This window comes from Sceloporus occidentalis, unplaced genomic scaffold (assembly GCF_023333645.1).
Source record: "Sceloporus occidentalis isolate IW3139 unplaced genomic scaffold, rSceOcc1.0.p SCAF_6, whole genome shotgun sequence".
In the NCBI taxonomy this organism is placed as follows: domain Eukaryota; kingdom Metazoa; phylum Chordata; class Lepidosauria; order Squamata; family Phrynosomatidae; genus Sceloporus; species Sceloporus occidentalis.
Window position 1 is genome coordinate 74,775,990 of NW_028316986.1, and position 27,973 is coordinate 74,803,962.

The window sequence follows — 27,973 nt, forward strand, 5'->3', positions numbered from 1 at the left end:
GGCTTCTATGAAAGATGATTTATAAAGAGTGCTGTGGCTGATCTTGGGCAAAGGAGTAACTGTCATTTGCCAAATTGGTATGCTAGTGGCCCATCACTTAGCCTTGTTATGAAAATGAATGACATAATGGAGTGTGACTATTCAGCCTGAACATTAGTGGGATGAGTTACAAACCAAAATGAAAAAAAGCAGCAATCAACTGAACATATACAGTGGCTAAAGCTATAATCTTAAGCACACTTGTTTGGAACGAAGTCTCACTGTAAGCAATTGAATTTAGAAACATCTACAGGATCTGGCTGTATGTATGACACATAGGGATATAAGAAAAGTGTCAACACTTTTGAATTCATTAAAACCCAAGGGTGTGTTTTGTAATATAGTCAGTGTTTTGCCTTTTTTTGTAAAAACTTTTTTTGTGCTATGTTATAGCATGACTTTATGGAAGTTGGAATAAACATTAGGAAACAAAGCAGTAAAAATGGAACATAGTTCACTCCTCCAGCATTGTTCCTTTCCATGTCTTACTGCCACTTTCCTTGTTGTAGATGAGCCACAGTTACTTCTTAGTCTTATTGGAAATTGAATCTGAAGTGCCAAAGATTCCCAGAAGCTTGGTTCATATCTCATCGATCACAAATAAACAGGCCAGTTCTATCTGGTTATTCATAGCAGCAACAAACTACCATAAATAAATGTCAGCCTGGATGACTGTGAAAGTAATTCAGAGTATTTTATAGGCATCTACTGTATATTCTGAAATCTCATCTGAAGTCAGAAACAGCTGTGCATGCCAAATGCCATGTGGGTTTTTGATGCTAAATGTATGAATCAAAATAAGGGGAATGGAAATCTCCCAGTATTGCTTGAATGCCATCATTGAAGTCATGACACCTGCCTATCTCTCATATATTAAATCCATAATGTACTTAATGTGAAGTTCAGTTTCCTTGTGCTTTCTTGGCTTGTGTTATGTGTGAAAGGAATCAGGTTTTCCCCACTGTAGTCCCTTTTTAGCATCTTTAAATATTTTTCTCTGACTCCTACTGCTGACATATTTATGTAATGTCAGTACTGTGTGAGATCCTATATAGTAGATGTTTACCTATCTCTACTAACACCTAAACTTTTGTGTGTGTGTGTAAAGAAAGAGAGCCAAGATGACCAAAGACAAAGATAGAATAGGACCTGGATAAGACCAATCAAAGCTTGGTCTTTTTTTTTTCAGTAGTATAAAAAGCTGTTCCTGTTGATGAAGCCTGTTGAAAACAAGTTCTGGGCTCAGATGAAAGATGATTTATAAAGAGAGACATATGAAGTCACTTAAAGATTCTTTGAAAAGCACAAGGAAGAACTTGTAATAGTACTAAGAGGAATAAAACCGGCAGATCTGATATATTAGCTGGCCAGAATACCTGGACACTATAGTAGGAGCCTCAAAACATCATTTAGCCCTACTCTCCAGTAAAGAACGAATGCCAATGCTATCCAAGATACACCAGGTCAGTTGAAAGATAGCTTCTGTAGATGCTGGAATTAAAAGCAAATTAGCACCACCTTGCTTTTGTGGAACAAATGATCTTGAATATGGGAAAAACAAACCTGAACTTCATTTTAGTTTTCTTGTGTCTGCATAGGAGAACAACATGGGATGGTGGAATGGAGTTGGACCACCTGTACTGTCCATGAGCATCAAATACCATGACTGGCGTGTCACATCCCCCTCCCCCATGTTTACATTGTGAATTTTCTGTGTTTAAATGTGGGCTTCTCCTTTACAGACTTCAACACTTGCAAATGGTTGCTCTGCAGATTTGTCACATCCTTTTTGGGAGACAGGGCTATGCATCAGAGCCCATCATGTGTTCAGCTACTCAGGAATAGGGAAATCCCAATAGGAGTGTAGTTCTTTTTAGGCCACAAAAATCTCTGTTACAGTTCAATTTGGAGAATCACTTACTTTTGGGAATTTACTTACTTTAAATCTCCTCCCCACCTTTAAACACAAACAGCACTTATTTTCTATAGCAGCCATTAGAATGCACCAAAGGGCTATTCGGTATTCCTTGGAAGGGAACAGTCTGAAATTGAACTTTGTCAGGTGTCAGGTGAGTAGCAGTCTTGGGAAAGGTAGTTTCAGTTCACTGTTAATGAAAAAAGCTGATAGCTGCTACAGTAATAATAAATAAAGAAACCCAGAACAAAACAAGTTGGAAAGAAGAAAAAGCCAACTTCACAAAAGAAATGGGAAATGGGAAAACGATGTTTAATGTGTACACTCACGAAAATAGCTTCAGCTCCCCCCCCCCCCATTCCTCAAATAATACAGGATGGGAAATAATGCATAAATGACTGATGGAGAGGTAAGGTGTCTTTATGATGAGAAACGTTTTCCTTTTGTGAAAAGACAGACAGCCTGGATCGCAGATCAACCCCCACGCTTCACACCTGGGCATGGCAGAGAGGAAGAATTGTCAGTGATTGCTTCTAAATGTATCATTTAAATCATTATTTCCTTTATGTTCTTTTTTGCCAACAATATAAATGTACATTTGTGGGGAAGAGAAGGGGATGAATGTGACTCCCATCTCTGCTTTTTCATGCCAGCAAAACAAATGAATTCATGGGGAAAAATGATTTAGGACTTGAAAGATGTATTCTCTGTTGCCCTAGTTTATGGAGTAAGAGCGTTACATTGCAAACTGCAAATTGGCAGTCAGCTATCATAGTTGTGGCCTTTGAAAGTCAAACGGCTTTATATCTGAGCTTCAGCTATGTTGGGAGAAATTTAAGCTGCCTTTCTTTTTCAACCCCCCTCCCTCCCCCTTTTTCCTTCCAACTTAAACGTCAGTCATGAGGCCATTTTTTTATTACAAATTATAGAACACATCAGAGAGGGGCTGATTTCCCTGCGTGTTAAGGTAATCCTTTAAAGGTCACCGTCTAACCAATGTGAACTTCCAAGATAAGGTGCTGAGAGTGGGTATTTCTTTTTCGTGTGTGTTATTATGCGATAGGATATTTTGAGAGCTTACTTTGAAGTCTGAAGTCCTTGCCTGCTGGTTCCCTGTTTGCAAATGCTGACTTATTAATGTGTTGTTGGTGAGACATGTACCTGTTCTTGTTCCATTGGCACAGAATCAAGTCTTTTCGGTTTGTTTATGATTGAGATGGATGCAAAGGTAGTAGAGTGTGAGAAAGGAGTAAATAATTTTAATGGATAAAGATCAGATGGCCCTAGCAACACTTGAAATTGCTTTTAGATGAGGAAAAACTTTGGATTTTCTGTTCTGCTATTGTTGTATTGAGTTCAGGGCCATCACTAGGGGGTTGTGGGGGGCTTGTGGACCACACTGGGTGCCCCCTCAAGGGGAGAGGTGAACCACTGCTTCCCAGAAATGGGCTGTAGCATTTGTCTGCATCCCTTTAAAACCCTGGAGCTCAGCAGAAGAAAAGGCATGAGAGGGGTGAGGCTCAGTGGGTGGAGAAAGCAGAGGCCTCATGTTTTTATTTATTTAAAACTATTTTTAAATTTTATTTAAAAACAACACATCTTTCCAAATGTTCACTTTAACCAGATGAAACTATTTACATATAAATACATTTAGGCTATGCTTATGATGTTGTAATTTAAAGGTATAGTTTTAAATTTTCTAGCTGTTTATGTCACAACTATTGTCATTACATTCAGCAATATATGGGAATTATAATTTACAAGTAATATTAGTACAAAAGACATTACTAAGGCTTCTATATGGTCTGGTATGGGACAGCATCAATGGAGGAGTGGCAGCATGAGTTACCACACTGGTTGGCACAAGCCCTAGTGATGCCACTGATTGAGTTGTGTGCTCTTGTACCATGTTTGCATTGCAGTCCTGAAAATAGGAACCAGGCCATCAGACTGCAAGATATAGCTAGATCATATTTTATGACCCCCTGCCCCCCAGTCCTATACCTTTCTAGGAGAGCTAGTCATGTATGGATTAGCAAGCAGAGTCAGTGGGAACATACCTTTTTCTTCTATGTAGACTCTCCAGTAGAATCTAAGTAGAATCTTCTAAGTAGAATCTGGAAGAAGAGAAGTGTTGTGCTAGTAAATTTGCTACCACTACACCCTTAGGCAGATATGTTTTCATCCTTTGTGGATAATTTCTGGCAACACATGGGGAGGGATCACACAAAATGAGAGAGGAGAAAACAGTTGTGATTGGTTTCAGTGGAAGGACTGTCAGGGCAACAAAATCAAAGATATTCAAGGATTAAGTTTTAGGTAAATATTTTTCCTAAGGAATTGACAGTTTTGGGTGGGGGAGTCACAGCAGAAATTGCAGTGCTCTGCAAGATTTTATATTCTGGCAAAAGAAGATAATTTGGAGCAGGGTCTTATTAGCTATCTTAAAGCACATGGAAGTTCATTATATTATTCTATGATGATGTGATCATTACCCATGTAGACAGCATTTGAGCCAGCGAGATGGATAAAAGCTTTAGTGTACTATTACTGATCCTGTGATTCATCCAGTCATTCTCCAATCCCAGTCCTACCCAGGAAGCCCATTAAACAAGGAATTAGGAAGGAAATCTCCTTACACTTATTCTCATCATGGCTAATAAGTGGCATTGCAATAAAAATGAAACCTTATTAAAGCTGTAACATAGTGTAAGTATTTGAGGAAGGAAATGAAAATGTGAAATTTTAGAGCCTGATAGACTTTTGGCATTACTAACACAAAGTCCTAGAGCATAAAGAAAAATGGGGCTATTTAACATCAATTCCTTTAGCAAAAATCAGATTCACTTCTCATTTTATAGTAATTCATGGAGATTAAAAAACAGCCTCTCTAGAATTCTCTGTGGAATGAGATACTGCTAGGATGGTAGACCATTTGGGAGGGAAAATGTAATACATCCAACCAGTCTGGTGATAATGGTTATTTCCAAGCGCACATGTAGTTATAACATGTTCTCTTGACATAGGAGTTTATTGTGTGGTTTAAAAACCTGACTTATCCCTAACTTGTTGAAGTCTCTTTCGGGATAAAGTCAGGTGTTATCACATGTAAAATGTTGTGGATGCTGCCACCTGGCTGAATCCCGGCTAACGTCTGGCTAGAAGCTGCACTCAGCTGGCCGATTTGCAAAGCCAGGATCTTCCTGGTTTTGAAAAAGAGGCTGGCAGAGCACAGTTTCTAGCCAGAGGTTAGCTGAGATTCAGTCTGGCAATGGCAGCGGCAGCATTTTGCATCTGATAATAGCCGACTTTATCCCAGAAGAGTCTTCAGCGCAGCAGGGGTAAATTGGATTTTTAAGCCATGCAATAAACTCCATAGAAATAACTTGATTATTATCATCAGTGATTTGATTTGTATAAATATATAGGATGAAGAACTGTTTTGGCCTAAAGGCCAGACTCTGTCCTGTGGCATCCCCAGGAGCTGGATAATGGCAGGAGACACACACCTTTCCTCTGGAAGCCCCACCCCTTTACCAAACCCCTACCCCTACACCATTCAATCCCTGAAAGGGCTGGTTCCCTATGCCAACAGAGCTTGGAAACTGACGTTGCAAAAGCCCTGGTGCGCTGGATGAGGATGTGATTGAGATCAGAGTTCATTGTTCCTGCAAAATATATTAATAATACTAGCTTGTTGATTAAAAATGGGAGTCCTCAAATGAACCATTTGTTTCAGTAGGACCAATTCATCAGTCATGAGCGTGTTCTTGGAACTCAGTTCCATGGGGATGAGTTGGATTTCTTCAGTGCATATAACAAGTTGGGGCCAACTTCTTTTCCACCAGCAGGAGTGTTTTCTACACTGAGTTCTGCTCAGAATGCTCCTGCTTCATGGAGGCAGTCTTAGAGACATTCTCCTCCACTGTTTGGGAGAATTGGGGAGTGGGCACAAAACATAGGGAACTGCACAGGAAGAGGGGAATGAACAAAGTTTTCCACCTCTTCCATTCGACCAGCAGAATTTGCCTCACTGGTTTATGAAAAGGAGGCAGATTCTTGATTTGCTTAGGATTATGATATTTAAGACAAAAATAAGCTCACAGTGGTCTAAGATCTTTGATTTTATAAATACAAGTTCTAAAACTTCCTGGCTTTCCCCACCCTCAGGTAAGCTGAGTTCAAAAACAACAGTTATTAAGGAAATAGCTTAGAGCAAGAGTGATGTTTACAAGCAATCGTTTTTTCTGTTATTTGAAGGGCATTCCTGTCCAGCTAATAAGATGAATTGTCTTATTTTATAGCTAATGTCAGAAGAAGTAGATGAGATGCCAGAGTTTCTGATGAGAATATTTTACTTGTGATGAAAAGTACTATCCAAATGTTTGCTGCTGCATCTTCTGCTGCTTTTTAAAAAACATTTTTAGCAAAGCTCAAGGTTGTTAGGCTATTGCCTTTTAAAAGTTGGCATTTATCAACCTTCTCATGAAGATCAAACTTTCCATTTCATGCAAAATGCAGGAAAATGAATGCAACTAAAGAAGACGCTGGTTGAAACTAAGCACTACTAATACATTTCCTGACTAGGTGTGGAGCCAGTGGCAGCTGGTGGCTTCCATTTCAATATGGCAGTGCATCTGTTCTGGGTTTTAGTATGAATTTTATTGGAGCTATCCAAATTGATGAACTCTGTCCCCATAACCCTCACCATTTGCTCACATAGAAGCTCTCGTGTACTGAGGTAAGGAACAGTGAATCACTAAATTGTTTTCTGGTCTTCTTCCTTTCCCCATGTGATAAAATAAACTAAGATATTGACACAAATATATACACTCACAGAAAGAGAGTAAACACTTCTACTACCATAATGTTGCTAACTAGATGTCTACTGCAGGTAACATCCTGCAACCAAACATTGTTATTTGGCAAGGTGGCTCCAGATTTAAGAAATTAGTTGAAAGCTGTCAGTTCTTTCAAACTTACAAGAGCTAACTGCAAAGCTTGGACTTGTTGCTTTTGATGTTTATTTGTTACTAATAATTTCCAGCTAGGTCCTTAAGTGAGCTATCACCCCTTTCCTGCTCACATTATGTTCATAAAACTCTATGCACCTGGCAGTTAGTTAGTAGATTCCCTGTCTGTGTGGGGTTGAATCTGGTCCAGTTTTTAGGTCAGACTTTAAAGGAGCTGCTTGATCTGCTGAATGCTGTCCCCCAAATGGATCCAGCACATTGAATAGCTCCATTTAAGTTTAGACTAGAAGCTAGAATTCATTCCCTGCCCCATGGATATGGAAGTCACCATCCACTGCCACTATCTATGAAGCAAGTAATGCTAAGAGAAAATGGTTGTCCAAATGTCACCTGGTGAATTTCATGCCTTAGGGAGTATGTGAACCTCAATTTTCCAAGTTCTAGTCCAATGATGTCAATATAAAACCAAATCACGTAGGCTCTCCAAAAGGTCTACAGTGTGATCCTCTGGTGTTGGGAGTCCTTGTCTGCAGGCCAAGAAAAAGAGCAGCCAATGATTACTCATCCTCAAGTTCAGACTGAAGCTGCACCTACACTGATGAATTAATGCAGTTTAACACTGCTTAACTGCTATAGCTTGTTGCTGTTGAATTCTGGGGTTTGTAGTTTTGTGAGATATTTAGCCTTCTCTGTCCTAGACCTCTGGTGCCACAACAAACTTCAAATCCCAGGATTCCTTAGGATGGAACCATAGTGGTTAAAGTGGTGTAAAACTGCATTTATTCTTAGTTGGCACTTGCAAAATTTTCATAAAGTCTATGTCATAGGCCCCATACAGACAGGCCAAAATAAAGCTGCTTCAGGTCACTTTGGAGGTGTGCTGTTTAAATGACGCATGTGTCCTAAGAGTCCGGAAGCTACGCCAAAGCAGGGATGTAGCCAAGGGGGGGGGGGTTCTTGGGGTCCGGACCCCCCCTTCCATAAGAAAAATGAATGGTGTGTGCTGCTGCGCCGCCACGCCCAAGCCCCTTTATAATGCTGGCACTTAGTCTGGACCCCCCCTTCCTAAAATCCTGGCTACGTCCCTGGCCAAAGCCACGCTCCAATCCTATGTATGGGGCCATAGGTGTTGACCATAAGGTAATATCAATGCTTCTTCATGCACTTATATTCAGGAACTAGCCTGTATTAAAACTCAAGCTGGAAAATACAATACAATACCAGCTTAATGTATCCCTCATTTAGCTGAGGAGGATTGGACATATGACCTAATTGTTGTCAAATACCAAAAAAGGGTAGGGGGGAACACCCCAGAAGCCACATTCATACTTGTGTGCATCCATTTTAGAGCATATATATATGTGCAAGGCAAGAGACAGCAGAGAGACAACTCACTGCATTCCATCCTCCACTGCCTCAAACACACAAATTTCCTTTATGTTACTGTCACTAACTTTTTAAAGAGGAAATGTATGCCAGGACAGAGCTTCAAAAATTGTGGTTGTTTGGCAATTCTCAAAATCCCCAGCAGGCATGTCCACTGGCTGGGGGAGCTTTAGTCCAAAAAGTAGCTTATCCTGAGTCCAGTACTTAACATAGATACAAAAGGGAGGCAGAATCAGAGTGGTACCTTTCTGGTATATTTGTGTATTATCTCAAATAGGATTCTCCTATGTCAATTGTCATATTTTCCTTGCTTGGGTCACTTGCGTTCTCAGCTCTTCATTTTATCTACTCCCTACTCAAGCAATTCAACAATATGACTTCTGTTTCTATTGGATTTCCTCTTTGGTCTGTGTCTCCAAATACTTGAATTCCCATGGGACTATTTTCAATCTCGTTCATAAGTGGAGTCGATATCACTGTTATCTTGCAAATATAAGAAAATTGCTCTGCCTGTGTATTCTAAAAGCTGGAAGTGGCTGGATTTGCCAGGAGAGCTGTCATCTGCTGTGCATTACGTCTCTGTGAATGTCAGCCAGGCCATTTTATAAACAGAATCTTTACATTGCAGTACAAAAGGGAATGAAAACCTTCTCAGAGATGCTTGCATAGCATGTGTACTTGATGATACTGTGTAGTTTTTCTTTTGATTATGTATTTTCACTATTTTTATTTTATTTTATAAAATATGCCATACATATAAATATAACATACAATAAACATAACTTAACATAAGATAAAAATATAAATAAAATCAATCAATCAAACAAAAAAGACAAAACCAACATAATACATCATATAATAAGAGTTTTTTCATTTTCTTAATACAATATCTTTCCTTCTCTTCTAGCTATGCTGTCTATGCTATGCATATTATTTGTACTATTCCTTATCACATATTAATGCTTTTTTATTCTATCTTAAGTATTTCAATCAATCTGAGTTCCAAATAAATATACAATAGTTACTCTTATTTAATCCTGATAACCAATAATTGACATTTCTTCCCACATATTATTCAGATAATTTATTACCTGTTCTCAATTCTTTGCAAATTTACCTGAGCTTTCATATTTCATTAGACATGTCAATTTGTCTAATTCAGCCGTCTCAAATAATTTTAGTGACCATTATTGTATTGAAGGGATTGAAATCTGTTTCCATTTCTGAACTATTATGATTTTGGCTGTCGATGTCATATAATGCAATAGCCTAGCATCTTTATATTTTATTTTGTCATATATCATGCCTAGTAGATATAGTTCTGGTTTCATTTGGATTTTCAAATTTAGAATTTTTTAAAAATAATTTTTATTGAATTTTTTCATTTATATTACATTGGAAAAAACAAAAAAGAAAAAGAAGAAAAGAAAAAAAGAAACTATAAAAGTATGGTAAAATAAAGTAAAGTTTACACTGATATTTGTTTATACACTATAACATGTGAATTCCTAATCTTTAATAAAGAAAAAATTATGTAGATACATATATATTTCCGTGCCTTATGTACCAGCGTCTTCTTCTTTAACTCATTGTTTAAACAGGTCCTACTCTGCAACAGTGCGTCATACCTGTTGCCATAGTCTTTTAACATTTTCCCATTTGTTTTCGTACTCTTGAATAGTTTTTCCTGCTGAAAACATAGCCAAACTGTCCATAATACAGAAATCACACACCCTTGTTTTCCAGTCATCCATGGAGGGGATTACCTTAGATCTCCAACTTTTTGCTAATGAGATACGTGCAGCTGATATCATGTATAAAATTACACTAATCATATTTGGAGTCATTTTTATTTGAATCATATCTACTATATTAAGTAGATTGAGGCGGGATCACATCAATGTCACATTATGTGTGTTTATCCAATATTTCTTCACCTTATCACATTGCCACCATAAGTGGAAAAAGGTTCCGATTTTGTCTTTACATTTCCAGCATTTGTTATTGTAGTGTGCCTTCATTTTGGATAATCTGGATGGGGTTAGACACCATCTGTGGAACACCTTGAGATAATTTTCTTTTAGTGTGTTATTTCGTAAATTTCTGATTATTTTTCCAGGAGTGTTCCCACATTGCTAGTGGTATCGGTCTTCCTATATTCCTCATCCATTTTATCATACTTTTTTTATATAGTTTCTTCCTTCATTTCAATATCTAGGAGATGTTTATACATCTTTTTTATAAATCCTTTCCCCTCCTCCTAATAGAATTTTATCAAATGGCTTCCATTCCGATTCTATTCCAACCTTTTTCTTATCTTTATGGAATTCTTCTTTTAGTTGATGATAGTGTAACCAATCTATTAGTCTCCCCTCTTGTGCCAATTGATCTCTGGTTTTGATTTGGGGGTCTCCTTTTGTGAATGTCAGTAGATCTACATACTTAATCCATCTTGCATTATATGGGTATTCCTTTTTATGGAAGGCTTCTTGTGGAGAAACCCATTTGGGTATTTTGGAATAAAAGAAATTTTTATACTGCTTCCAAACCCTAAACAAAGTTTTCCTAATGTAATGCATATTAAATTCTTTGTCCACACAGGAGAACTTGTAACATAAATATGTGTGCCATCCCTGTTTCATTTTAACACCTTTCAAATCTGTTATCTTTCTGTTTTAGAATTTAGATTTTTTTTCAATTATTTAGTGCATAGAATTCCAATATTTTCTAATTTTAATACATGACCACCAAAGATGATAGAATGTTCCTATTTCTTTTTGGCATTTCCAACATTTAATGGTCACTTGTTTATACATTTTTGATCATTTTTCAGGTGCATTTTGTATACATTTTCTCTACTATTTTTCGAGGATGAGATTTTTACCATTTTTTTCCATACCTTTTCCCACTTGTTTAATTCTGTTGTATAGCCAAACCTTTGGTCCCATTTAACCATTGGATCTTTCATAATTTACTCTTCTATGTCCCATCTTAAAATAATTTTATATATTTTAGATATAATTTTCTTGTCTTCACCTATTAGTACTTTCGCCAGTTCTGCCCTTTTATCTTTGATTCCATGAAATTTTATTTCTATTTTTATTTTCTCTCTGAGCTGTCTATAGAACAACCAATGACATAGAATCCCATTTTTATTTATATCTTCTTGTGTTTTTATTGTATATTTTTTCTCTTGAACTGTAACCATATCACCATACGTAATCCATTTATCTTTCATTATATTTTCTTTTTTATAAAATGCCTCATGGGCAGAAATCCATAATGATGTATATGATTAACATCTTGATCTATAAATTTTCTAGAGTTTCAGCAGTATTTTTCTAATGACATCACCCACAATATTGTCCTACGTTTCTCCTACATTTTTTCCCATTTGTCCCGGTTTGGAGGTAGACAGTTATGGCAACCCTACATAAAATACATTGAATTATTGTTATTTTGCAAAGAATCCATCAGAAATGGGAGGGGCATAAAAACTGCTGGACTTTTCATTCTCATACAAAGGTGACAATTCTCATAGTGGGTTTTTGACACTTATCAAGCACAAGAAAATTGGTGAATATTCTTTCCATCCTATGAAGGTGACAGCATTGCGTTGAGTTGCTAAGGGAAAGCTAACAGATTGCCTTGCTAGAATCCAAGTGCAATGTGAAAAAGTCTTTATTTGTCATTTTAAAAAGAAAATTGTTGCCATCGATCCTGTTTTTGCTTTTAGTTCATTATTTTAGTAATTCAGTTTTCTGTCATTCAAGGCCAATTGAAATGTTAGAAACTGTACACTACATTTAAACAAAATTAATAATACTTGAACATTAAATACAAGATGTTCAGACCTCTGTGAAACTAACATGTGCCTAAATATGAATTGGCATTTACCTTTGTTGGTAGATAAAATTTATTTATCCAGACTTGACTGCTAAAATAGGCCCTCTGTTTTTTAATTTTTTTAAAAAAATCTTTGATGGAATGTATTACCTCTATCCTTTGGCAATCTGATACAAAGATGAACAAAACTCTCCTGGTCTTTGAGGACACAAAGATATGGTAATAAATATATAGGAGATGGGACTTTTGACCAGCCACATGTATTTACAGTAGTGTGGGGTGAGGCAATTTCAGTAGCTGCTGGGGCTGGCATGTGGGAAATACTAATTTTAAACTCACTGATGTACTGTGGTGAAGAGAAACCCAAGAAATGTTATGATTGAAGTCAAGTGCTGTGACTAATCCATATCATACAGTCTGGAAACTGCTCAAAAATAAATATGGTGAAGGCTAATAATATTTTCCCTTTCAGGTGCTGGTGTGTTATAAACACACATTTCTGTTGCTTCTGCAATAAGATCAGTTATCTTTTAAATTCAGGAATCAGGGCCATACTTTGTTGGAGCTCGATTGCATCTCTTATTATAATTTCTCTCTGTCAGAACCAGAGATCAAAACCAATATATTGGTGTTAGTTATACTATTTATGCTTCTTGTTAAAATGGGAACCAGAACATAAAATACTTTCCCCATAATGAAATTAAATAATAAAAATAGTAGAAGTAGTAGTAGTTGTTGTTATGCCTATTTCCAGATTGGGACTGAAATGGCTTCCAATGATTGAAAATAAATTGTTAAAAATCCACAAGACACAACAATTAAATGTAATTAAATTATTTAAAAATTTTTAAACCAGGTTAAAATATACAGCCCGCCCTCTGTATCGGTAGACTTGCCATCTGTGGATCTAACCATCTGCAGCAAGCCTCCATTTTTCTTAATGGCACCATGCTATTAACAAAAACAAGACTGAGCATATGTAGATTTGGGATCCATAGGTGGTCCAGAACGAATCCCTGGTAGATACAGAGGTCCAACTGTATATCATTAAACACACACCCAAACACAATAATTAGTCATATCCAGGGCATTGTGTAAGATAAGCCTTATATCATTATTTATCAAATGTCTGTGAGAATAGAAAGGTCTTTGCTTGTCTGCAAAAAGAAAGCAGGGAGTGTGACAGTCTAACCTCTCTGGGAAAGGAATTCCAGAGCCGGGGGGGGGGGGGGGGCAGACACTGAGAAGGTACTTTCCCATGTTCATACCAGATGTACTTGTAAGGGGGGTGCAACAGAGGAGTGGTACAAACCACGCAAAAGTGCAGTGCTGGTGCCGATTTTAGGGTTAGGCACCGCGTTCCCAGATCGAGGGTAAACTTAGGGACATGTAACAAAGGATCTAAAGGATGAAGCAAAGGAAAACAATGGTAAAGAACTTACAAAATTCCAGCAGGCCTAACTGTGCTCATCCTAAAGGTTGGATGGATGCAAAAGTAGATGGGGGTCAATGCTTCCAGGACAGATTATGCTCTTGCCTGTCACCAAAGGATGTTTCTTTTTTTCCTTTTCTTTTTTTAAAATAAGAGTTAAAGTACAGTATTTACAATATTAACGCTGACCTGTGGATAAGTCGACTCAGGTTCTTTTGACCAATTTTTCAATTAAAATTCCTAGATTCCTAGGTTCTCTACAAAGATGCAAAGGGTTCTTGTAGCACCTAAGAGGGTATACAGACCAGCCATTAAGGCTGGCCTGGGTCAGAGTCCAGGCATGGTGGCCACACGATGCATGCCCTGACTCTGTCCCCAGGCTGGAGTGATGCTATTCACTGCACCACATGGCGGGCGGCATCTCGGTGCTCCTCTAGGGCTGCGTGTAGATGACACAGTGCCAAGGGAGCACCAAAAATATGTGGTGCCGGTGGCTATAGCACCATTTCCATGGCACAGAAAGGAGATGTGTTTGCAGTTTCTTTTTGCTCTGTGAAAAGGCAAGATCAGGGCTGTGTGCTGTTGCCTCGGCCCTGATCTGGCACTAAAAGCAGCGGCTGCAGGCCTCCCCTTGTGATAGTCTGTACAGCCCCTAACTGTACAAAATAAGTTGTAGCTTAAGCTTTTGCAGACTTGGTCTACTTCCTCAGATGCATGGGATGAAGTACTGCCAAGAAAGGACCTTTATAATCAGACTATATGAATATAAAGATCTTTCCCCAGCAACATTTCACTCCATGCTTGTAAGACAGTAGACCAAAGGGCGAAGCAGACACACTGCCCCTGGGAAAGCTGAATGCCACAGCCTCACTCCAGCATTTTTCCACCCCCAAAAGAAGCTGCAAAATGATTCTCCTTTTTGCACTGGAAAAAAGCCACCCTTTTTGCCACTGCCATGGATTCAGTGCTCCTGCAGAGTGCAGTGTCTAAATACTACGGCTCCAGAGCACCGAAAAGCTGCCCCCCATGTGGTCAGTGGGGCAACAGGATGTTGGCTTTGGGCAGCGTCAGGGTGTGTGTCATTCGTATTTCATGCCCCCATGCTGCAAGGAAGCCAGCTTATTACACTGGTCTGTACAGCCCAAAGTCTATAAAAAGTTATACTACAACTTCTTCTACACAGTTTGCCTCAAAGATGCTACAAGATCCCATTGCATACTGACATTCCATACTAACATGGCTGTGTTTCTGAATTTGACCTACAAAGATTCTTATTTGTTGCTTCTTTGGAGTTTCCAAACACTTGAGAAAAATGTTTGGGGTGATTTTGGGAATATTTTTGAATATTTCCCTCCTCTATGAGCACAAGCCTCTCTTTATTTCATACATATCCAGCTACCTCTTTTGGTTCTGACTGATATACCTTCAACATATCACCTGCCTTATTTTTTTTTCTTCCTTTCAACCAATTCATTATACTGACCATTTTCTTAAAATCTTGTATTTAGAATAATAGTGCAACTTAAAAGGCAGCGATTCAATTGGATCAAATATGATACTGGAAATAAAATTGCTTCTCTGAGTTCTGCGAGAAAAATTCTGATCGACTTTTTGCTTGCATCCACTTTGCTTTGTAAATGTAATAGTGAATTCTGCCTGGGTGGATTATCATAACTAGACATTTTTATCTGGTAAATCCTTTGAGCGAACTTAGTTCTACAGTAAGCAATTTCTAATCAGAGCATTTTGATGTCAGCTCAGTGGCTTCTGAATTGGATTTACTGGAAGTGTTATGATGTGATAGCTTTCTTATTTCCAATAAAAATTGCAACAAATTTATGCAGGCACCATTTTATTTGAATAATGAGGACAAAGGTAACAATTTACTTGATTGTACATTAATACTTTTGACTTTCTGGTATTATTCTTACAGGAAAGAAAATGGGTCACAGAACTCCATCTTTGTGCTAAAATGTGAATGCTTTTTTTTTTTTGGTAAAATGTGATGATAGAAGAACAACACAGCAAGAATATTTCCACATTAAATGCCACAATCAGCCTTAGGGGACCACATGCTTTCCCTAAATCTGCCTTATTGGACTACAGAGTCCTGGTCCAGTAAGTGCTGGGTTCCTTTCCTGATTTGTTCCAACATTTATTGAAGCAGTAGGAGCTGATGTCGTAGGCAACAGAATAAATTCTGAAGGCCAGTGTTTCTCAGATAATAGTTGGGACTCACGAGTGGGTTTCACTCCACCTTTGTGTGGATTTTCCTGTTTTGTTCCATTCTGTAGCTTCCCCATAGCCATACTACAGGCTCTTACTCAAACCTATACCAACAGAAGAACTTTATTTGTGGGAGGAAGAGTTGGTTTGAGATCCAGAGTGTTACATGCAGAGGAAGGGGAGGGCTGATTTAGGAGAACTGCTGAGCCAAGCCTTTCTTGGGCATGAATTGGCCCTGGCTGGGTCCAAAACATGGTGGGGGTCAGACATGGTAGAAAGGCCCTACACATCCCCTAGATGACATTTTTGTGTTTTTTTTAAAAAAAATTATTGTTTTTACCTCTTAGGAAGTCTATGTGAGCTAGAAAAATGGCCTATGGGACTACATGCAGCCTGCCCAACTTTGGTTTATGTTGCACCTAAAGAGTGCAATCCTAGCTGCTGGACCCATGGGGCTGCTGAATCTGCAATGAAAACAAATCACTCCCAGACAAGGGGTATTGATAAGTACTTAAGAGTAATCCTCTCCTGGTTTAACTTTGAGCCAGCATTGTGGTCATGTCACCAGGCAGGTTGAAGCAAAGGTAATTCAAAACAATGGAGATTTTAGCCTGAATCTCATTGGAGCTGCCAACAAAAGAAGATCCATTCACACGTAATGCAAATCCTATTGAGTTACTGGGTTTATTCTAGTTATGAGTACCAATAGGATTCAGGCCTTAATATCACAGTCTACTTTTGGTTTCTGTGATGAATTTTACATACTTGATTATATTGGATACAGGGCATTACTATCAACACAGCACATAAATAGCAATAGCAGCTACATACTGCTTCATACTGAACTAAACAGTCTCTATGTTTGCTCTGGGGCTAGAAATATCTTTATTACTAGAATAAACCCATTGACTCAATAGGTGTGCATTAAGTGTTGTACTAGGGGTATGGATCTACATCAGTTTTGTTCTTATGGGAAAGAATGAATAATTTACCATTTCTGCTTGCTGTGAGAAAGTTGTAAAATTGGTAGCTATTGAAGACTATTGATAGTTTGGGACTTGTTCTGTGAAAATTGCATTTTTCTGTACACACAACAAGCTTCATGTGCAGAAAAAAGCATTTTCTGGGACCTGCAGAGAAAAAGCTGTTTTCTGAGATGAAAATAATAATTTCTGTGCAGGATAGTGTAGAAAATATTATTTTCTGGGGGTAATGGTGGAAACACATTTAAGTGCACTATAAGTCTTGAACTATGATGAATCTCATCTAACTAGGTTTCTCTTCATCAAAATTTCCCAACATTTAAAAAATATTGTTTTTTTTGACCATTTACCAAAATGTTTTTGAATGTTCTTCCCATCCCAACTGTGTACACTATGGTGTCATACTTCATACACCAAACATCCACAGTTTCGAAGGATGTTTTAACCAAAGACTTACAAGTCAATGCCATTCTTTTGAACTACATTACCTTTAGTGTTTTTGTAGTGACCTTTCAAGAGTTTACATGCATGTGATTTCAGTGGTATAGGCTGATTTATAAATAAATATAAAATGTTTTGTAAAAAGGGGAAAAAACCAATCCCCCATCATTTACAGTTGGAAGAAACTATTCTTCTGAATTCTTGTGACTTACTTCCTTAGCTGACATCTGATGCTTGCTGAAAAATCAACAGCTTAGACAGAAATTCAGAAGACAGTCTGTCTGCTTGAATTTTTACTTTCAATTTTTGGATAATCAAGAAGTCAGTTATTCTAATAAAGATGTGGTGACAGAAAGCTGGCTGAACATGGTGTCAAGCAATATTTTCTTTGTGAATAAGTAGCACCAGTGTTCATTATGATGTCCACAATGAGAGAATAACTTTGATTACAAGAAGGTTTGATTATGTGGAGTAAATTTCCAAGTCAGTTCTACCCCCTTAGGTAGAAGAAGAAAAGCAAAAACAAATCAGCTTTAAAATAAAACATTGCTTTGCATGATGGGAAATTGTACCGACAGCACATCCAAAAGACTTGCCTGCTTTTCCAGCACTCATTCTGTTTCTTCTATAGAGAACGGTTGTCAAAATAGGAGTGCCCTTCCCAGCAGCATCTGATGACTTCTACAGGAGAGCGCACACTGGAGCATTCATTAGGAAATGATGATGATGATGTGCAGTACACAAGTACTGTAGGAATTTCAGAGACAACAACAAACTGGGATACTTGTTGTAACAGTATCATATATAATAATGCTATTCATCCCCCTAATATACTAATGGAATATAAAAGAATATATATACAATATATTAGGAATATAAATTGATTGGATTGTTTGATACAAAGTGATATTAGGGATATAAATTGATGGGGGATTACTTTGTTTTGAAAGTGACTGAAAATTAGAATTACTCTCCCTTCTATCCCATGTCTGTTTAGATGAGTTGCTTCTGATTAGCATATCTGTGCTTAGACACTGAGTTTCATGTATCTGCTGCATAGATCCTTTTATACTGGGCACAGACTCCATTAGAGTCCAGCTGATGCAAAATGGATCCCTCTGAGCTTTTCCACCTATTCCTTTCCCTTTTCCAAGTTTGTTATGGTACAGCATGTGTATTTTTTATGAAATATGATGATGACATGAAAGTGTTCAGGGATTAAAAGGACTCTGAGATCATGGAGCCACTGTGGTTGGAAGACTGTAGCTCTATGGTAGAACATGTATGTTTTTATGCAGAAAGTCCTTGGCATCTTCTGCTCGTGATAGGAAAGATTCCTGTGTGGTAATGTGGAACACATGTTGCATTCAGTGTCAACAATATTGATCCCAGTTTAACACTGTCTGGGACCAAGCACATCATAAGCCACCTCTCCAAACTAGATATAATAGTTGTTTCTAAAATCACACCTGAAGGAAAATTGTTCCATTGCAAAATAATCCAGACATCACTGCTAACCAGAATGTCTTTTAAAAATAGGACCACAATTTCAAGGGAAAAGTTTGGAGGAAATGATATTTTATAACTTAGGGATAATATGAAAAACCAAATGGTATTAATGCCAAAGGAAAAGGCCTACATACAAGCAAGATTTTTATAAGGTTCGAAAGAGTGGAGATTTGGATCCAAATTTGGAGATACTTAAAAGTGGATTTCATCAGGAATTTAATTGTTTTTGTTACATGCCCTGAAGATGGCTCTCGTTTATAGCAAACCTGTGAATGAGAGACCTCCAAGAGGCCCTTGTATTAATAGCCCTGATCTTGCAATCTCAGGGCCGTGGTTTCCACAATTATCTATTCACCTCTGATGTGGTCTTCCCATTCAGTCATAATTTAAATTCCCTTAAATTGTCTATATCAAGTCCTGAAAGAATTTTTTTTATAGCTTCAGCATTCTCTTTCTCTTTAATACCACTAGCAGTAGGGATGTAAATTATCATTTGTTTTATGCTCATACAAGAACATGAAATGACTATTTTTTGCTTCTTATCAGTGAAGTAGCAAAACATTTCACCAAGCCTTGACAAGAACTTGTGAATTTGCAAAACTGTTTTTTGCAGAAATTGTATAATTGTGCAAACGTATAATAGCTACTGCCTTGTTGCATAGGTTTCTTGAAAATTAGAAATGCATGATTGGTTGGTGGTGTCTTTTTGGTCCACCAGCCAGTTCTTTTGTCAGACAGAATGGAGAGGAAAAGAAACCTTAGCTTTACAGAAATGTATTTTTACAAAGTGATGGAAGTGCAATGAAAAAATTGAAATTTTTGGTTGTTCTCTCATGAGAGGTGAGCAATTTCATGTGAGTTAGTAGGCTCTCAATGTGTCGATTGTTTGCTAACCCTTCCAACAAGAGTAAGACAATGATATTTAATCACATTCATAGTCAGTAGTACTTGTGATGGTTTTGTACATTCCTCTCAATTGCTGCTGCTTCTTTTTTTTTAATGATTTTTATTCCGTTTTTCCACAAGTAAAACACATTATCATGATTTTCTGTTATATATATATATATATATATATATATATATATATATATATATATATATATATATATATATTATCTTCTTATCTATTTCCATATATAGTTATACATACCTATTAATTTTTAACCTCTCGATATCTCTTTTAGTTTTCTTACTCTACACATATTGCTGCTTCTTGACTGCAGCATTTATGTCTACTTTAATATTCGACTAATAAATATGTATTAATTTGAAAAGATGCCTCAGTGGTATCAAGTACTGAGCCATAGCTGCGGTGGACTTTTAAGAGCAAGATGAGTGGGTTTTGAAGTCTGTTCCGCATTAGTACCTGAAATTAGAAATTGCATGACAACTTAACTTTGAAGCTGTTTAGCCTTGATGTCATTTTCAGAAGTCCTGCCAATAGTAACTGATTTTTTCTGATGAGTGCTTTTAATATGGTGAACCACTGAGTATCTTCCTTGCAGCTGTGTCAGCTTGCATAGAAATTAGCAGGGGACTGCATAAACAGGATATAGACCCAGGCTGGCACAATATTGCTGTTGTTTTGGTGTTCTTATCAGACTTGTCACATATAGTATTTTTTTACTCTGATCAAAACAACTGAATAGCAGTTTCCTAGAAGGGCAATCTGGAAATGGTGTTTGTTTTGCATCAGGATATTGGCTTTGAATCAAATAAAAAGAAAGAATCCATTTAAGTACCCACTCAGAATTAAAGTGCTGTGCTAGTACCACTATTGTTAACGGTTGAGAAAACATTTCATTATAAGCTTCTCTTTTCAGATGCACATGGCTTTCTGAAAAATTATCCTTCTAGCTGAAATCTATCATGGTTATTCTCCGTCAGGAGGTGGTTAGACTTCTTTTTAAAAAAATAAATAACGAACGTTGCTTAGTGGTCTCTGGCTGAGAAATATTCAGCATCATCGTTTCACTTATACTTTAGGAAAAAGTATAATTGGAATACAGAAAGATGCCCTTCACACTTAAACATTTGGATAACTCTTCTCCACCCCCATTAATACACTTTGACATAAGTGTTAAAGCCATTATGTGCACATTCATTCATGTATATCTAACCACAGAACTTGTAACATAAGTCTCGCCTCTTAATGTCAGCATTATGGCTGCTTACAGATGCCTGTCTCTTCATAATTATGGCCTCTTTGCTGAAATTCGAAGTAAAATTAACAGTATGATTGGATCAACCAAAATTATATCTCGTCCAATATTCTGTTCCCACATTGACCAGTTCTTTGCCAACGGGAAGCCCACCAGCAGCATATGAATAAAATGGCTTACTTGCTAATTAGCTTACTTGCTGTTCACCGCTATGATCTTTGGAATAGCGGTATATAGATAAAACAAATTATTATTAAATTATTATTATATGAATAAAATGGCCTTCCTCCATTCATGTCCCAGTACACCTGATACTCAAAGACATGGTGTCTCTAAGGCTAATATTCAGCCTTAACAATTAGCAGCCATTGAATCTATCTAATCTGCTTGTAAATTCATCCCAGTTGGTTGCCATACCTACACATTGTGTTACTAAATTCCAGTTTAACTCTGTGCTATGAGAAGAAGTACTTCCTTTTGTCAATCCTGAATCTACCACAACTCTTCTTCATAGAATGGTTCCAGATTCTTGGAAGAAAAAAAAATATCCTTAGCCACTTTCTCTATAGTAAAAATATTCTTTATACATCTACTATGTTGCCTCATACTTGTCTTTTCTCGTAAAGCAAGAAGGCCTGTATATTATAAACTATCCTCACAGGGGAGTGGCACTGTTGGGCACCATCTCCAGATATATCCTTTTCAAGGTGCAGTCACTGAAATTGTAGACTAAGGATGATGTTATGTGGATTGTTCATCTTTTGCACATACTACTGTATTTTGTCCACACTATTTGGTATTACTGCTCCTTGGTGCATGGGATAGGGAGGGGTGAAAATATTCCAATTTACTTGGGTAGGATTTTTTAAAATCTGAATGATCATTTTAAAAGTATTTGCATTTAAAAATTGCTGCCTAACTGCTGCCCATGAAATGTCAAAAATATCAATTCATGTGAGATGTAGTGCTAAAGCAGAGTGCTGAGGATCCCATGGACAGCCAGAAAGAGTCCTAGAGCAAATCAAGCTAGAAATCTCCCTAGAAGCCAGGATGACAAAACTGAGGCTGTCATACTCCAGACACATCATGAGAAGGCATGACTCATTCAAAAAAACAAAAACAAAACCAATAATGCTAGGAAAGGTGGAGAATAGAGAAGGTGAAATAGAAAGCTAGGAAAACCACATGCTATATGGATGGATTCTATATAAGAGGTCACAGGTATGACTTTGCAGGAATGAAGCAGAACAGTGAAGGACAGGGAGTCCTGGTGATGTCACATCCACAGAATTGCCATGGGTCAAAATTGACTCGAGTGCAGTTAACAACAAACCTAAGCTTTAAGATGCCACAGTGGCAGTGCAGTGACTGTTGTGAAGCTAAAAGTCAATCTTCCCTATGCTCTGCATTTTCCACTATATTATATGATAAAGAGAAACACAAATACTGTGTGCCAAGGAAATGTGCAAACAGACAACCCTGAACCTGAGCTCTTTAGCACTGATATAGCACCATGGGAAATAAGAATAAAATAAAGTTTCTTCTGTATGTCCCAAACACAAATACAAAGCAGTTGCAAGTTAGCTAGGACCCAAACTGACAACATTGCTATTAGCACATAAATGTACACAGTGATGTTCTGTTGTGGATCCCTGCCTGAATTTGCTGTTTTCAAAAAGTTGTGATATGTGTTTCATTGTGACACTTGCAAGCTTCTACACATTCCTTAAGCAACATGCTTGAGCCTGTCAAACATGGCGGAAAGAATATGTAGTGATGGCTTCATTAAACAAATGCCCAGTGAATAAACTCAGAAGTCACTCTTCAGACTTGGAGTATTTATTACTTATATTCTCTCAGCCAGAACCTAGGGGAATCATATACTACCTACTCTGGAGCATAACAAAATATTGTTTCAAAATTCACCGCATTGTTAACAAAAAAATAAGAGTGAAATGTTTTCCAAAATATTAATAATTATCAGACTAGCTCTCTGAAACAATGTGCATCAATATGTGTCCATGGCTATATAATTTTTATGATGTTGTTTTATCCAGACCTTTCAGAATGACATAAATGCTCTCCCCATTTTTCTTTACAACAACAATTTTGAAAAATAGTATGCAAAGGGATGTTGTAGCACCTTTGAGACTAACCGTGTGGAAGAAATTGTAGCATGAGCTTTGTAGACATGGTCTGTTTCCTCATAGAGTAAAATGTTGTCCAGGATGGACCTTTATGACTAGACTGAGTGAATCTGAGGAAGGAGACCAAGTCAACGAAAGGTTATGCCACAGCTTCTTCACATTTAGTCTTAAAGGGGCTACAGGATCCCTGTGCATAATGATATTCCAAACTAAAATAGGTATGTCTCTGAATTACACTCCCTTGAAAAATAGGTTAGACATAGATAGAGACTGGCCCTCGGTTAACTTCAGGTTTGAGAAAAATTTTGAACCCTGACCTCCCTGCTTTATATCTGGACTTTAGGCACAGTGCCATATAGATGTTTGTGAATTTTACATCCATGTAGAAAATATCATCTGTTTTTAATCTTTCACTTCAATATTATAAAGCAGAAGTGCAGAAAATTTGTCCCACAGTCTGCATGTAGTGTCCACAGGATGTCTTTAGGCCAGGGGAACCCCAATTTTTTCTTATTCCCTCCAAAAGTTTAAATCATAATGTATCACAATACCACGGGAGGCTGGAGGGCAATTTCTGTTTTAGATTCAGAAGAGACCCTTTTTAAAACAAGGAATAAAACAAGTTCACCTAGAGCTGTTTTGATATACACATAAGGAGATAGGGAGTACAGGGAATGGTGCAGCCTTCCAGAGTCTCTCAACTCCTAGCAGTTGCCCAACCCTTTTCTAAAGTCTTTTTACGACTGTATTTTGTAATGCATATTTTTACAATGTTTAAGAAGCAAAAAAAAAAGCACTGTCACTATTAAATATTTTTGTTTATCTATCATAAGAGAATGTATAAAATAAAGTTTGTCAGCTTTCCAGTTGCTCGAGTTTCCAGAGTTATTGTGAGTCTTTATGTCACAAGATAACTCCTGAAGGAAATTTACTAGTACAGTATATGTTATTAAAAGGGAAGCTCATGAAAGGGAAGCGCATGTTTTCAAAGCTATTAGCCTTTGTGTTCCCTCTGGCAAATTTACTGTATTGGACCACCCAAATAATCTATGTACATTAGCTTCCAGGCGCAATACAAGCTGTTGGATCTCTGTATAAATTGGCATTGCAACCATAGATCACCATCTAGAAATTGTGGGAAAGGGTTACTAAATTACTCAAACACTTATCTTGGGTCACCAGGGGATGATCTGACAATATTATGTTTTATAATAGTGAAATTATAGTAATTATCCAATGAGAGGATAAAAAGAATGCTATGTTTTCTTGAAAGGCTGTTTTCTGTCTTCTGTGCAAAGCAGATAATTTTAAAAGAAACTAATTGTATATGATTGAAAAGATTTGATACTCTTTTTACTAATGCCCTGAAGTGGGAATGTTTAAAGCTGTTAATAATTTATTTCACGATTAATTATTAATCAGAATATGAGACATTTACATTAAACACAACCACACTGTATTCACATTTACATAATCTATGTGCAGCCTACTGACTGTTTGCCCCAACAAAAGGTAGCTTTAGTTGGCCTGAGAAATACAAATATTTGCTATACATTGGTTGCAGCCCTACTCCTGCTCATGTATGCCTTTGAATAAAGCCCTTGGACTGGTTTTTACATACTTATGTGCAATATTTAATAATCATCCAAACTACTGGCATTGACACCCTCCTCCTTTTCTTTCAATGCTGCTGACTTCTAATCCAACAAAAGTGAGCAGAAGGTCGGATGAGAGTTGGTGATTGTTCTCTGCAGCCTGTTGAACTTGGCTGAAGAACTTCAGTCTTTCCAGAACTGATTCTTAACATTTGGCAAAAAGGCAACACATTACAGGGCAGCAAACTGTTATTCATTGTTTTTGGTAATTGTTCAGGGGCTGTACAGGCCACCCCTTTTAGCCCCAGATTGAAGCTGCAGCAACTGCACACTGCAGCCCCGATCTCGGCTTTCTGCAAAAAGTGGCTCCATAGCTGCCTCTGGCGTGGCTTTTCGGTGCTCCTTTGGCACTGCATCATCTAGACACAGAGCCAGAGGAACACTGTGATGCTGCCTACCATGTGGTGCAGTGCATGGCATCATACTTGCCTGGGGGTGGAGTCAGGGCATGAGTCATATGGACAGCACGCCCTGACTCCGCCCCCAGACTGGCCTTGATGGCCGGTCTGTACAGCCTCTCACTTGCCAGAATAAACTGCTCAGCCAGATTGACTTAGGGGGAGAATAGTTGCACTTTTTATTCCATCTCAGTAAGCAAATGTCTTGTGACAGTTTTCTATTGAGGGCCTAGCTTCTGGCTTGTGAAATCAAAAGGTAATACCACATTCTCTTCCAGACTGTTTTTGGTGGGCAATTCTCTGGGAACTCTCTGTAAGAGCCACTGTTGATTCCTGGCTCAAGCTCATTGGTGCCTGTGTCCGCCACTGCTCCATATGCCATCAGTACTCTAAGACCATATCCATAAGGGCCAGAATAGTCTAGGAGCAACCCTGAGTATTTTGGCCCCAGAACTGCCCTGACATCTCCATTATCTTGGACACTCTGTTATGAAGCTGGACAGCTGTTGGCACTCGCATCCCACTGTGCCAGTCAGCATCACTGCTGCTAGTACAAGCCACTCACTCTGAGGTCAGAACCAGGTGCCCAGCTTCAGTCATATGGCTGAGTGCCTTATTCTGATCTCAGAGCAAGTGACTTGCACCAGTGGTGGTGGCGGCCCTGGATAGCATAGTGTGGGATGCATTGTAAACAGCTGTCTGGAATCTTCTGGAAAGATTTGACACAAAAGGTGATTAAAAAAACCTGGCTGAGTGTCAGAACTGGGGCTTGGGTCCTGTGTCATCCAGACTGGTTGTCCTGGGAACAGAGGGAGGACATTTTCTTTGGCCCGTGTATACAACCCTTACGCTACATGTCTGTTGGCACATCTATTCTGACAACACCATTATAGGTCCTGATAATGTCAGTAGTAATATCAAGGGCACATTCACTTGTTCATCCTCCAGTGTCATATATGCCATTTTTTTCTATCAAGCTCTTTACATTTTACATAAGTGAAACAAGACAGTCTTTATGCCAGAGAATAAAGGGACAGAAATTGACATAAGAAAGCACAATATCCCTCAAAACAGTGTCAGACTACTTTAGTCTCCTAGCACACTCTACTAGTGACATCAAGGTGGATGTTTTTTGTTGTTGTTGTTTTTGAAGCAAGGGGATTTTTTTTAAAAAAGCCTGGAAAGAAAGATGGCTGAAGTAAATTACAGGCTGTCAACAGAGGTCTAAACAGAGATGAAGGTTTCTTAACACATTATCCACACTGATATGCTGTTTTCATTAAAGGTTCACAAATACCTTTCTTGAAGAAAAAGTACCTACCTGTTTTATAACTATATTTCGACCCACCCCCCCTTTTTTTTGTTGCATCTATAGCCAATTTTATATATTTACAAGAGAAAGAGTTTTTTCACCGCACTTGCATATCAGGCTGCAACATATAAAAATATCACCCTCCTTTGTCCTCTTAACAACATCCATCTGCAACTCTATTCCACCATTCTGTTTAAATTTCTATCACATCCAACACACGCATGCACACACACACACACACACACACACACACACACACACACTGTTTGTATAAATGTCTGTCTGCCGTGAAGCTGTATTTCATGTATCTGAAATGTCAGCTGTATTACATGAAAGCTTCTGCAGAGACAATTTGGACCCTTTCCTTTTGTCCTTCTGCATTTTTGGTCTGAGTTGCCAGGGCAGTGAGACTACAGTGACTGAATCTCTTAATCAGGTGGTAAAGCCTCAAATACAGTATGGGACATTGCATATTTGTGGGCTCAAACTCCTTCCCCATATGAGGGCAATACAGGCCCCAAATCCTGCATATTTCCATTCAGTGAGTCCAGCAAAATCCTTGAGCATTCAGTATGTAGCAAAATGACCTCAAATTGCACATCAAATGCTGTGGGATTCTTCCTGTCATGAGCAGCTGGTGTCTACTCTTCTGGTATGCAGCTCTTAAGGCCCAGGTGACAGATGTGAGTTCCAGGCTGCTGTGAGATTAGCGATCTCATGGGGACCCAGAACTCTCATGAGAGGCCTTCCTCTCATGAGACTTGAGGCAAACCTTATATATCCTGCCTCATCCAGGCTAGGTTTGAGTTGACATGGAAACTAAGAAGACAATCCTACACTGCTATATGGAAAATCTGTCAACACATGTAGAATCACTTTTCTCCAGATTCTGAAAGGTATAAAAGTAAGTTAACCGCTAACAAAGTACATTCTCAGCCAGATTCAGCTTTTCAAGTAGATTCAAGCTAGAATCAGGCAGAACTGATCAAAACTTTGGAAAAAGCACAGTGTTAAGACTTCTCGCTAAACTTATTTCATTGAGTTCAAAAGTTTTAGTCGAACCTCATAAAGGCAGGCTAGCTAGCAAGATAGTGTTCTTGATGCCAACTTTGATGAGTCAGAGACATCCATTTTATGGTCTAGAAGTCCTGTTTGGTGTGTGTGTGAATGTGCATGCACTGGAAGTGGCTTATGCAAATAATTTTTCAAGCTTGGAGGACCAGGGTTAAACATGACAGACTGTTCATTTTTGGACGTAGTGCAAAGTGGTGGTGTCCACTTTGAAAATGGCTCACATCATCTGGAGTTTATATGTCTGATTAAATTACCATCTGTTGTTTCCTATTCCCTTAGGAAAGGCAAGTACAGCTCTACTTCCCAGGTTTTACAGATCTGAGAACAATGAGAACATGGAGCAGTAATGGGTTAGAACAGTGGTTCTCAAACAGCAGGACAGGACCCTCGGGGGACACATGAGAATTGCTCAAGGGGGACACGAGATTTGGAGGCTCTGTTCCCTCCTCCTCCTCCTCCTCCTCCTCCTCCCAAA

At 38.1% G+C, this 27,973-nt stretch overlaps 1 protein-coding gene and 1 long non-coding RNA gene across 4 annotated transcripts in view; both read left to right on the plus strand.

Annotated features, from left to right (window-relative positions):
• Positions 1-27,973, plus strand: part of PRKN (parkin RBR E3 ubiquitin protein ligase) — a 938,258-nt gene that overhangs the window by 202,236 nt on the left and 708,049 nt on the right. The window lies entirely within an intron of this gene.
• LOC149310937 (uncharacterized) lies at positions 2,886-27,964 on the plus strand. 2 transcript variants are annotated; one of them, XR_016281741.1, is made up of 3 exons: positions 2,886-2,921; positions 6,476-6,695; positions 27,778-27,964. It is a non-coding gene; the product is annotated as an uncharacterized LOC149310937 (long non-coding RNA). The 2 variants fall into 2 exon arrangements; XR_016281740.1 differs by lacking the exon at positions 2,886-2,921 and adding an exon at positions 2,922-2,979.